This window comes from Clytia hemisphaerica, unplaced genomic scaffold (assembly GCF_902728285.1).
Source record: "Clytia hemisphaerica strain Z4C2 unplaced genomic scaffold, Clytia hemisphaerica genome assembly, whole genome shotgun sequence".
Taxonomy (NCBI): Eukaryota; Metazoa; Cnidaria; class Hydrozoa; order Leptothecata; family Clytiidae; genus Clytia; species Clytia hemisphaerica.
Window position 1 is genome coordinate 895,652 of NW_027104613.1, and position 13,560 is coordinate 909,211.

General features: G+C 34.4%; 1 pseudogene; it reads right to left on the minus strand.

Moving 5' to 3' along the window:
- Nucleotides 1-11,889: 11,889 nt before the first annotated feature.
- On the minus strand, nucleotides 11,890-13,133 carry LOC136824368 (uncharacterized; annotated as a pseudogene).
- Between the last annotated feature and the right edge of the window lie 427 nt (nucleotides 13,134-13,560).

Here is a 13,560-nt window from a genome sequence, read left to right on the forward strand (position 1 = left end):
GGTTGTAGTTTCTACCAGCTTCCGAACGAAACACCTTTTCTGAAAGTATTAAAAAGATGGAAACTTGTAAAACCGTTCGCTAAATTATACCACATATATTTTAAAACATAGACCTACAGTCTGTATCTCAAGCTTGCAAAAATGTATTGTCAAATAACTTTGTTCTTTTCAGTGAGGCGCGTAATTTTGGAGGAAAATATTTAACTACAAATTTTGATTTTTCTATCTTACTTGCAAATTTCTCAGACAGATAACAATGTACATCCATGTTGATGTCAAGTGTTATTAGAATTTAAAAAGAAAACGTTGTTTTAGTACATTAATATTTTTTAAAGATCTATTCATTTAAGAAAAGCACATTTGATATTTTTTTTTATTTATATTTTTAACAAACTAACATTTTTTGAATGTTTCCATTTTTACGTCTCAAAATAGATTTTTTATCTGTATTGTTATACAAAGAAACAAGTTTATGAAATTAAAAAGACAAGTTTGAACCATTACATTACATACAAACTAAGACTATATTTTTGTGCATAGTTCTTCATAAGACCTTTCTTAAATAAATCTCGTTTCTCAAGGTTCTCCTCCCTCAAATTAATAAGTCTGCAAAAGGAAATTCGATAGATGAAAAGCATTCAAAATCGACAGAAGAACATCTTCCTCCTGACTACAAACTAAATACAAAGACTGAAAATTTTAAAAGCATTCTACTATGGAACGCGGACCCTTTCTGTACCCTTCTGTGCAATTTTTGGAACAGTGTCTCACATAAATAAAATATTAGGTTTTTTAATTTACACCAATTCTATTTTTTCAGAGGCACACTTTAACAACTAAAACTAAAATTTCATTTTGAAAACACAGTTTCGTGAAAAATGTAGAACCTCTACTAACTTTTGACATTTTGTCTTTCGGCTGAACCTCCCAAAGGAAGGCTGGCATGCTCAGCCAAACATGATTCGATCCATAACATGCAGAGATTGGTAGAGGTTATCACCACTCTCTGACCCGCGTCTCTGCCTTTAAAAAATCTTTCAACATTTAAATTTCAACATCAAACTACTAAAAATATATGATTATACTTTATCAGAAAGATATAATGTTTTAGCTATGATAAATACCCCAAAATCTATATAGAAAAATCTACCTAGAATAATTGTAGCTTAAAAAAACAGCATGTAATAACCAAATATAACTATGGCCCTATACAAGATTTTAAAGACTGTTGCTGATTTCCAGTGAAATACCTTGAGGGAACTAATTCTGGCCTATTAGACAAACTTTGCTATATTATTCTTGCCAAATTAAAAAAAAATCACTGACTTGCCAAAATAAGTTCCCGTCATAATTAAAAGAATCCTTTACTTGCCAAAATTTTGTTAAAGTAAAAAATCTTTCTTGTTCACATAAAACCAAGTTTTTTCTTACTTTTTTTAGGTTAGGTTTTAGGTTAGTCAAATGAATATCCCACCAAACATTTCAACAAAATTGTTGACTCGCCAAAATTTAAACATTGCTTAGACGCCAAAATGTCGCTCGTGCATTGCATGATTTATATATGCATTTTGAGCTCGTCGCTCGTGCATTGCATGATTTATATATGCACTTTGAGCTTGTCACTCGTGCATTTTGGAATTGGCGTCAGTCTGGTTGTCACATCGTGTTAAATATTTCGAAACGTAATAAACGTTATTTACTATAAACTTGTCTGATCTTTAAGCTTTGTGAACTTGCTCCAAAATCACACAAAAAGGGGACTTTATGTTTGATCTTAAATAATAAATTTTTTGTAACGTGTAATTCGTCAATCGATCGTTTGCTTTTTTCGGAAATTTTTTTTTAAATATAAACTACTTTTACGCCTTGATTTTTCACATGTTCTTGCTATACATTTGAAATTTAACACAATGTGAAAGGGTGGTTGGGCGGACCAGACTCTTTTTATGTTTTTATAAGCATAACAGTAAGCATATTCCAGGCTTGGATATGGAGAAAATTAAATGTAAGTTTTCACCAATTTTGGATTGCCTTCGCGGGCCAATTTCTTTCAAAAATAAGGACTTATTTTTATGAGCACAGAAAATATTTACGAGGATAAAATTTCGCGAATCAGCCCCTTTTTGAACTAAGTTTCGACAAAAGTTATCATTAGTTTTTCGCGAAGATTTTATTTCGCGAATTTTGAAGAAAACTCTAATCTTCACGCAAATTAATCCACTTAAGGTACAACCAGAGCAATAAATGGAAGCAAATTTTAAGCAGGGGGGTCTTTGTTCTATGTTCCCAGCACCTTCGCAGCCTCAAGTGTAACGCTGTTGGTTTCTGTGTGCCTTTTTCATTCTTGGCTTTTGTTTTAATTTCAGGTTATTGTTACCCTTCAAGTAACCTCAAATGGATCGAAAATTCAAAGACTTCACATAACCTATTTCAATGTAAGGGATGGTTTGTAATTTTTTTGATTGAATTCTTCCTTTTTTGTCTTAAAGTTCGTCCATTTTCATTTGGAATAATTTCTGAGGCCTGGAAAACCCGAGTTACGACGAATGACATCATAATTTGAGACTTGTGACGTCACATTCGTCGTAACTTGGGTTTTTGTAACTCGGGTTTTCCAGGCCTCCCTTTTCCTGCTGTTCACTTTACAGTTGATGCTCTCTAATTAGATGTTCTACTTTTCGATACGTTCCTTTTTTCGATAAAATTAAAGTCACTTTCAAACAACGCTCTATTAATCGATAATCCCCCCTATTCGATGAAAATACAATCCCCCTTGAAAATCGAATTAGAGAGCGTCAACTGTAGTTTATTTATATATCCAATTGCTATAGGAAAAGGAACTTTCGTGAGAATTGAAATCATGTTAATCTATTTGGCGGATAGATCAAGGGAAAGTTTGTTGTAAACCACTCGGAGTTCCAATGTTGAAATTGTTATCTTTCTCGTCTAGATTTATCTCCTAATAACTAAAATAAAAATGTCGTCTTCCGAACTAACTAAATCCAGCGACCAAGCGACAATCAAGGCTCAAGAAGCTGAAATTATAAGCATAAAAGCTCAATTAGCCAGTGAGTATTTTTATTTACGGCTGTGCAAGTCAAAACAAGATTTTTGCAAGATTTGCAATCAACTAAATTTTACAACTTCTTCTGCAAGTGAAACTCAGGTAAGTTATGGCATGTCTCAAAAACCTGAAAATTACCATAATTTTTGAAGGCCATTAGCCGGCAGAAAATGAGGAAACCAATGATTTGCTACGAAAGGTACCATGATGAAGTTTCGCTGTAGAGGTGTTACCTAATTGTTTACACCCTTATTTTCGCGAAAAACCGCAAAAACTAAAAAATGCTGACGTCAGCAAAACTTGTTTTTTAAATAACTCCAGTTTGGCTAAAGATAGAAGCATGAAATTTGGACTGAATTTGCGTATCATTAAAAGGATCATTTTGCAAAAATAGATTTTTTGAAATTTTGCTGACATCAGCACTTTATTGCAAAATTTCGTATTTTGTTGATTTCTGCTGACGAAAGCAAAATTTCAAAAAGTTTTTTTTGCAAAATGATCCTTTTAATGATATTCAACGTTGGTCCAAAATTCATGTTTCTACCATTAGCCAAATTGGAGATATTCAAAAAACAAGTTTTTTTTGTTGCTATGGTAACCAATGACGTCATTTTCCATGGCAACAGGGGGTGTTAGAATTGTGTAGCCTAAGATTTTATTAATCCTTGAGGGGTCAGTGCATCAGATCAAAAGTTAGTTTGCTTGTAACAAACCTGTGCACACGAGAAGCTTTTTTACTACATAAGCCCCTGCACTAAACGGTTTATAACTTGTATTAACATAGCATGAATGGGTGCTAAAATGAATTGGTCAAAATATGAACATGTCTGGTTTTGGAGATCTAAACTTAGATTAATCATACTCTTTTTTTATTACAGAACGTACGTATCGCGAATTTCTCTACGAGGTCAGGGAGCACGGGACCAACGACAACTCCGACCTGGCGTTCGGTTGCTGGGTTCGTGGGCTTGGTTTGTCCAAGCCCCGACCTTGCCCAAACAATAATTCGAATAAAAGAAAAAAAAATTAAAACTCAACGTGTACTTTTCTGTCTTTATTCCCTCCACCCCTGTGATTGTGCTTTTGATGAAAAGGCAGCTCTCTGCTTTTATCCAATTTTGAATTTTCAGTCAAATCTCTCTATCATGCTCCCGTTGGCACAAACCATTGTTGTGCCCCTCCTCAGTCACTAAACTTCACCTCCTCTATTGTTAATTGCACATCGAAATTAGAACGTTCTTCTGATATAATGAGATAATAATAACAGTTGAAAAATGAAATTTTCAGCAGGGTATTCCTTGCTCCTTATTTCATCAACAATTGTTGCAGTTGAAATACCTATCCTTGCGAAATAGGCCTAAAATAAAACCTAAAAATTGTCGGTGACGGTATTTGAAGATTATTTTCTACGATATTTCGGTATATGGGGGGGGGCGGCGGTATTTCGGTATTCAAGACCCCTTTAAAGTAATGATATCAGTACATATAGTGCTCTACGTAATAAAAAAATCGGTTTGAGTTAACTTTTTTTTGCACTTCCGCTAAATTAAAACGCATCGAGATTGCAAAAATTTGAATAATTTTCGGCAGAAAACCCATGAAAGTGTCCGTACTTGACAAAAAATGGCAATTTTAAGCTTCAGGCTTATTCGCTAAAATTTTCAAAACTCTTGACTCACAAAATTAAAACCAAAAGATTTCACGACTCTTTTTGGCTCGCGTAATTTAATCCGAATAAAGCAAAAAATAATTAGCCCAGGAGCCTTCTATCTGTATTACCTTGAGAGAAGAAATTTTGGCGGAATTTATTTTCGCGATTCAAGAATATTTCTAAATTTGGCGAGAATTAATTTGGGCGAATGACTTTGTTTAATATTTTAACTGAAAAAGGGTAAAAACATATCTAGGAAAAATAAAGACTTTACCGAAGGTAAATCAAATTTGGCGAATTTATCAGGCAATTCGCCAAATTCGCCAAAATTTCTTCTCTTAAGATACATTTGAAAATATTTTCGATTTCCAAGGATGGAAATTTCAAGTTTTCTTAGTTGGAAAAAAGATAAAATCTAATGGAAAATCCAACCTGGAAAAGGTGGGACATTCTCCAAGGTTGGAAATTTTTGCATTTTCCATGGCTTGAAATTTTCAAAAATCCAGTATTTTTTTTAAAATTCAGTTGGAAAAAAGCCAAAATCCATGCTAAACAAGGTTGGAATCTTTTAAAATTCAGTTGGAAAAAAGCCAAAATCCAAGCTAAACAATGTTGGAATCTTTTAAAATTCAGTTGGAAAAAAGCCAAAATCCAAGCTAAACAAGGTTGGAATTTTCGAAAATCCAGGTTGAAAATTGCCAAAATCCAAAAAATGATGGCAGAAATGTGGAAAAAGAGATCTTAAACAAGGTTTTTGTTTTCGTGAACAGTCTTGTGAACTCGCTAGCCTAGGCTTGATGGCTCCCGGTCACTCTCTCGTTATTGTTCGCACAGATACGTGGTCGATCTTAGATCACTCACACAGCTCAGCAGGGCACTATTTGAAACTATGACACAAGTACACTATGTGCTTCACTGTTCGAACTCACTGTGATTGACCGAGGCCGCTCCGAAGGAACGCCTCACCTGACGGAAACTTACAGCTTGACTGCTCACACTATAGCTTAATATCTAGGTCAGCTATACATCAAAACAGTTTTGGGTTGGGCGAAAAATCGCTTGTGGTTTTCCTCAAAGGACATGCGCAGAAAAATGGTTACANTTCGCACAGATACGTGGTTGATCTTAGATCACTCACACAGCTCAGCAGGGCACAATTTGAAACTATGACACAAGTACACTATGTGCTTCACTGTGCGATTGACCGAGGCCGCTCCGAAGGAACGCCTCACCTGACGGAAACTTACAGCTTGAATGCTCACATTATAGCCTAATATCTAGGTTAGATATACATCAAAACAGTTTTGCGCGAAAAATCGCTTGTCGTTTTCTCAAAGGACATGCGCAGAAAGTGGTACAAAAACGTAATTTCCACATAGATTTTTAACGTTTTCCAAACTGTTTGGAGAAACAAAAATTTCCAATCCAATCGAAAGAGTTTCAATTTCACAAAAATGTAATTTCCACATGGATTTTTACGTTTTCCAAACTGTTTGGAGAAACACAAATTTCCAACCCAAAAGGTCTAGTTTTCCAAGGAGGAGTCTCAATTTCACAAAAATGTAATATCCCCATGGATTTTTAACGTTTTCAAAACTGTTTGGGCGAAACACAAATTTCCAACCCATAAAGTCTAGTTTTCCAAGAAAGGGTCTCAATCTTAGAAAAATGTAATTTCCACATGGATTTTTAACGTTTTCCAAACTGTTTGGGAGAAACACAGCAAATTTCCGACCCAAAAAGTCTACTTTTTCAACCCGAGGTATCAAATTTACAAAAATATGATTTTCACATCGATTTTTGACCTTTTTTTCAATTCCCAAACTGTTCGGAAAATAAAAATTTCCCACCCAAAAAGTCATGTTTTCGAACCAGTCTTGGAAAATCTGTAATTTCTGCATTGTTTTTTTTCACTTGATTTTTCAAGGGCATTGGTTTATTATACAAAACCTATGGGTAATTTACGTTTTCCAAATCAGCTTAAGGTAATCGCTCAAATTTCCAACCTTCAATTATAAAACCAAAATTTCCAACCCAAAAATATCGAATTTCCAACCTTGGAAATCGAAAATTTTTTCCTGTGAGTATTAAACTAAAGGAAAATGGTAAATTAGAAAGTGCATTGAATAAGCAAAATGATAGAGTAAGAGATTTTCTGATCTTTCATTAAGATTTTTCAAACAGATTATCCGATTATCCAATTCCTGTATGCAGTAGCGGCCTGGCTTAATTTTCTTGGTGGTGCAAACTATGAAATTGGCGCCCCTGATATTTTTGTCCTTACTTGCGCCCTCCATAAATAAGTGGAAATATTAAAAGTCAGAGCAGGTGACTGGTTGAATGTTGAAAGTAACGCCCGGAATCTTTGAGTTAAAAAAGTTTTATTTATACGAATGTGGTAGTAATGATAACTTAATATCTATTTCCTTGTTATAATTTGAAATGTCATTTTCTGAACAAGGAAAATTTTTCAATTTTTAACTTTTAAAATGTCTAAAAATGCCCCAATTTATCCCGATTCAGCACCAAAAATATAAAACTCCTCAAATAAAAAACATGAGCTGTTGATACTTGAAATGGAATTTTATACCAAGTAGATTTGGTTTATATTTTTGTTTTCTAAAACTTTATCAGAAAAATTACCTAATAATCTTTAAACTTTTGCGCTGCTGGTCTTACTTTACTCCCCATTAAAGATCAATGGCTGAAAAAGGCCCCTAAAATTCGAAACTTGGCAGGAATAAGGGTTCTTTTTAATTAGGGCGCCGCCGGTGCCGCAAGCAAAAAAAATTGGTTTAAGAAACGTCAAACAGCTTAAAAGATCTTCTAAAAAGGAGAAAGTTAGTCAGCATAAGACCACAAAAACCACAGCGAGCATCAACAAGTTTCGATCTTTTTGGCAATCTCTCAATTTGGGGGTCAGCATCCTCTTTAACCACTGGTGTATACACAACCCCCTTTTCTTGCTTTGACTTCTCACGATTCAATGTTGATAGTTTTGAAAAAATTCAAGAGAAAGGAAGCAAGGCGAAAAAAATCAACATTGCACTTATAGAAGGCGCTATAAACTTGTCGAAGGGCGCCAAATCGCCCAATTAAACATCAACAAAATTTTGGCACCCCCTTGAAAAACTCTTTTGGCGCCCCTTTCAGATCTTTCTGGGTGGTGCACTGCACACCCTGCACCCCCTGCCAGGCCGCCACTGCCTGTAAGTTATTTAATTTATGCCATGATGAAAAATGAATTGGTGCCGCAACATGGGCTTCATCAACCGTGGGGGTTGGCCTCTCTTTTTTTGCAGACCATACCTGAGGAAATTAGAACTTTAGAAGTTTAAACAAAATCCAAATTATATATAGTGTTTATGACTTTTTACAAAAAAAATGCTACCTGCCTTCTCTCTCAAGCACTTAAAAATGTATTTTTTCTTTATTCATTCATAGAATTATATTTTTCACAGGTCTATCGACCTCTACGAAATAATTTTAGATTTATAAAATATTGTCTAATCTTCATCTGTCGTCCAGCCGTCAGAAGATATGGACAGAGAAGACGTTGTTTTAGTCTTTGTACTAGGTTTTCAAACTATCTAGGCGAAGGTTTGTTCTAGGGCTTCCTTTTAAATGCCAAACGAAATCACCATTTTCTAAATTCATTTTCTTCGCCTTTTGGCACATATTCTTTCAGTACCCCTTGAACCCCCCCTCTAAAGGAAAAAGGGTGTACAATTTAAGGCTTCAAACTTTATACTTTTTTATACTTTAATCGTAGAAATTTTAGCGAGACTAATTTTAGCGTTTTAGCGAGTTTTCCCTATTTTCGCCAAAATAAATCTCGCTAATACACGCCGAATCGACAGATCGCTAAAATTTATCCACGCGTAATTTCTGGTTATATTGCCTTGATACATTTTTAAATATTTCCCTACTATAATAGGGGAATATTTGTTAAAACGGCCTTTTTCCGTCTTTTCTTCCATTTTCGATGTTAATGTTTTCTTTATTCGTGCTGCACATTATGACTAGGCTCTTCAGTCACGTGACTAAAAATCATCGCGAAGATTTAGCGGGGAAAAAAATAGTATCCTTCTATCAAAATATGGCAGGGGTTTATTTTTACCAGCTTTTCATAAAACAAATGATTGTGTTGTGTGTAAAGCTCAGAGGACTGCCTGAATTTCTCTCATGTGTGCTGAATTTATTGTCTTTCCCATAAGTAGAAGAAGAAGGGTGGAGAAAGAAGCTGAAACACATGGAAATCCAAACCATTCCTATCTTGACTTGAGAAGAAGGTGAGCATAAATTTCTTTCTGATTTCCATCATGTAGATATATATTGTCTAGATATTAATGGTCAAAACTTGGAAAAGCTTGTACTCTTCTCAATGCCCCATTTTTAGCCTTGATGCCAGATGCTAAAAAGAAAATATATCATAATAGATGCTTTTACTCCCTGTTTACCTTTTTGTATGCTCCCCTCCCTTGTATCTTTTGTGCGCTTTCTGGGATCCTTTGGTACGTTTTGTGTGGTCCTTTTTGTACACTACCCATGGTCCTTTTTGAATGCTTTCAGGGTACCTTTTGTACGCTCTCCGTTGGTCCTTTTTTGTGTTCCTGGGTACCTTTTTGTACGCTCCCCGTGTACCTNGTCCTTTTTGAATGCTTTCAGGGTACCTTTTGTACGCTCTCCGTTAGTCCTTTTTGTGTGTTCCTGGGTACCTTTTTGTACGCTCCCCGTGTACCTTATTGTATATACGTTCCAGTGTCTTATTGTACCGTTCCCTGTATACATTATTGTACGTACCCCATGTACCTTATTATTGTACGTTCCAGTGTACCTTATTGTATGTTCCCCGTGAACCTTATTGTACGTTCCCAGTGTACCTTATTGTACGTTCCTCGTGTACCTTATTGTACGTTCCTCGTGTACCTTATTGTACGTTCCCCTTGTACTTTATTGTACGTTCCCCTTGTACCTTATTGTACGTTCCCTGTGAACCTTATCGTATGTTCCCCGTGAACCTTATTGTATGTTCCCCGTGAACCTTATTGTATGTTCCCCGTGAACCTTATTGTATGTTCCCCGTGTACCTTATTGTATGTTCCCAGTGTACCTTATTGTACGTACCCTGTGGTCCTTTTTGTACGTTCCCGTAAACTTCTTTAATGGCTCAGTAATGGGAGATTTCAGCGAATGACCACACATTTGGCATTGATTACTGTAAAGAGATTATTTCCCATTATGAAATTTTGAATTTTTCTTTCCTTTCACATTCAGGTGCCAGGATTACAAATTCAACAAAGTTTGACGACCTCTAAAGCTGACAATACAATGTAACTTGCTGGCAATTATGTAATGATAATGTTGCACATTGAACCAAGGAACTCTATTGTTCCAAGATGTGATTTAATGATCAATGATACAAATGTCATGGAGTTTAGTTTATCAAGACACAAATTTCACAAAAAAGTTTGCTGGAAAGTGTTGTAAATATTTAGCAATACTGTAACTAAATGTGACAATTTCAAGGTTGACAATTTGTATATTATCACATGAATACTAATGTAACAGATGTTATGCACTGGAAATCTAAATCTGTAAAGAAGGAGATCCATTTTTAAGTAACTTTTTATTTGTGAATGGTATAATATGGTGGTTTAAAATATCGGCAGGTCCAAAATGCATAAAACATAATGCATATTGCATAATGCATAATGCATAATATATGAAAAATGTCAATTTTAGAGGTTATAGTAAGGAGAATTTGAATGATAATACTTTCAACAAAACAAATATACCACTTTCTGCCAGAAAATAAAGGGTAGAAAGCTGTAAATTTGAATTTTGGATGATGAAGAAAATCCATGATCCACTGAAAATTCTTGCCGCCATTTTGATTTTCATAGTTGTATTTTACAGAACGTAGTATAGTGTAGAAAAAACACGAAAATATCTCCTCTGTATATTACTTTTCTAACTTGAAAACGTAAATTTTATAGCAAGATCTTTATTCTGGGTTTTCTCAGAGATCTTTTCGAACAATTGCTAATAAATTTCAACGGGTTTTCCCTCTTACAAAGCATTAACCATGTGAATTCTTTTTGTTAGATAAGCCAATATCCAGCCAATATAAATTAAAGAGCTTCATGCGAAAGCTAGATCTAAGAAAATAGAATTCGAATTTTTTTACATTCGAATGTTTATGTATTTACCTTTTTTTTGAGAAAGAAAAAGGGGAAAACCTTTCTGATCTGTTGCATCTTCTTATTATTTATGCTGACGAAAAACCCTTTGTTGTTATGATTCGAATGTTTTCTTTTTCGTTCAGATTCGAAAAGTAAATATCATGTCTGGGAAATCCCTCTGATTGGAATGTTTACTTAAGAAACTCTTCTAAAGAGGTTTTCGCGGTTTTAGCATCTACAAAGGAGAGTTTTAGAAAATATAATATCGTTCTGTAAATTACACAATACTATTATGCATTATGCAATATGCATTATGTTTTATGCATTTTGTACCTGCCGTTTAAAATATTGATGACAAGGAAGTTTTTCATATGAAACTAATGTGTACAACATATTTTGATATCTCCCAAATTCATATTGCCATATTTCCATATTAGTCCCTTAGTAGACAGTCTCAAGATATTTTGGCACTTTCTTACTCAGATGAGTCTTAGAATAATATCAACTTGTAAATCTAAGATTTTATTTCCTTAATGAAGGTAAAAACCAATATTAGTTGAATAAAATACATTTATTTTTGTGTTAAAATTATTATCATTTGCATGCAATTTTTAACAAGTTTTTAGACTTATATCATCTGTGAACATGTCTATAAAATAACGACAATTTTTAGCAGGAATATGGTTATATTTTGTTTTGCATCGGATATTGCTTAATATAAAGGCTTTAATAAATCTAAGTTACTAAGTTGGGGCTTTAGGATAATCTGTGAGGTTCGACTGCGACTACAATCTATGCTCTGAGCTATTGGAGGAAATATTTAACCACATCTTTGTGGCTCTTGTTCAACAAAAAAAGTATACTTACCACATTTTTCCATATCATATTTCTCTGGGAATGAATAAATATGATTTGGTATACCATCAGGTAAATAACATCCTCTTTGCTTTCTTATTCTATGCGTGTTCCAAACCAGATCTTTAAACTCATCAAGTTCTCGTTGGATTAGTGGAATCATAACGTACTTCATCTCTAGTAGAAATGATAGGACTTGATTTAAGAAATAAACTGATCAAAACATTCAATCCAGTCTATTTTATTATTATTTCTCAACGACCTTAAGAGAAGTCCATCATTTTGCTAAACAAAGCCTCATAATAACCTATTTTTATAGGTTTTCAAATAGTACATTTTACAACCCCGGGCAACTTATTTGACCCCTCCTATGTTAATTAAGCATCAAAGAATGAGGTTGTACGTATTCCAGAAATAAAATGTACCTATCTTGTTCATTTTCTGGATCATAATGATGCTGATCTTTAAGCCAAACGAGCCCCTCTTTGAAGAATTTTTCAAGTCGCTCATGTAACTCTCGCCACCAACGTTCAATCTGTTATTTAAAGTCGAGAAATTCGAAATATTAATTTTATATTTTGCCTAAACCCCTTCCCTTAAAAAAAAATTTGCTTGACATCGTCGCTAAAAATAAAAAACTTTATCCTTTGCTCATTTGTATATAAAAAGACTCAGACCTCATTGTTTATAATTCAATACCTGGTTAGTTGTCGACGGACCATAAATAACAGAATCACATGGTTCATCAATCACCTGGTCTTCGCTACAAGTTTTGTTTCGTAGATAGGATTGCATTGTTGCCATTGTCCCAGTTTCTGAACCTTTATCAATTCGCATAAAATTAGGCATACAATTAGATTTGGATAGGTAGTCCCAATGCCACTTTCCAATCAGCTGTGGGTTGCTGTTTGTATCCCATACTTTTAACCAAAGAATTTTGCGACTGGCTGTATCAATGCAACCATAGATAGCAAGAATAAAAGTGACCTCTCGGTTTCTTTTTGTTTTGAAGTCTTCGCTCCTCTAGTAGGTCAGGGTTAGCATCATACATGACGTTATGGACTACATCTCGTGGCACATTCATGGAATATTTCTGCCGAATTTTCTGGTGCATAGCCCTGTATCCGAGCAAAGCACCAGGTCCAGCCATTTCTTTTGTCACGGCACTTTCTATGCGTTCAATTGGAATTGTGTAATCAGTGTATCGAATGCCAAAATGTGCTAATCGACGATCAAGAGATCTCAAACTCCATGGGTATTGAGAAAAATCTCTCTGAAAAAAGTCAAATATTTCCTCTCTTTTGGTTCTTGAAGCCACATAGTTTTTTAACGCAGCTTTAAGTTCGTAGTTATTCTTCCAACTAAAAGAGTACGCCATTTTGCATTCTCTCAGGCAAATCTAAAAAGGTCAGAAAAATTAAATCGAATGTTTTCTTTTTTTGGCGCGAAATATTATTCACCATCCATTTGAATAATATATACAATCTAAAAGTCGTACCTCAAAACAACTAGCGGGAAAATTATTCCAACTTTCAATCTATTTGAAGTACGCAAACATCCTAAAGGTTATAACTCAAAACAACTATCTGTGGCAGTTCTCGGCCTGTCGTATTTTACATTTTTATTTCAAAAAGATTTTTATAAATGACAGTTGTCGGCCTAGCAAATATTTTTATTTTTATTTTTAAAAATACATTTAATTTTGATTTGGCAGTTCTCGGCCAATGAGTTATTTAATTTTCAACTTTAATCTTTTATTTCTATTTTAAAATAATATTTTCTTATGTGGCAGCTCTCGGCCACCA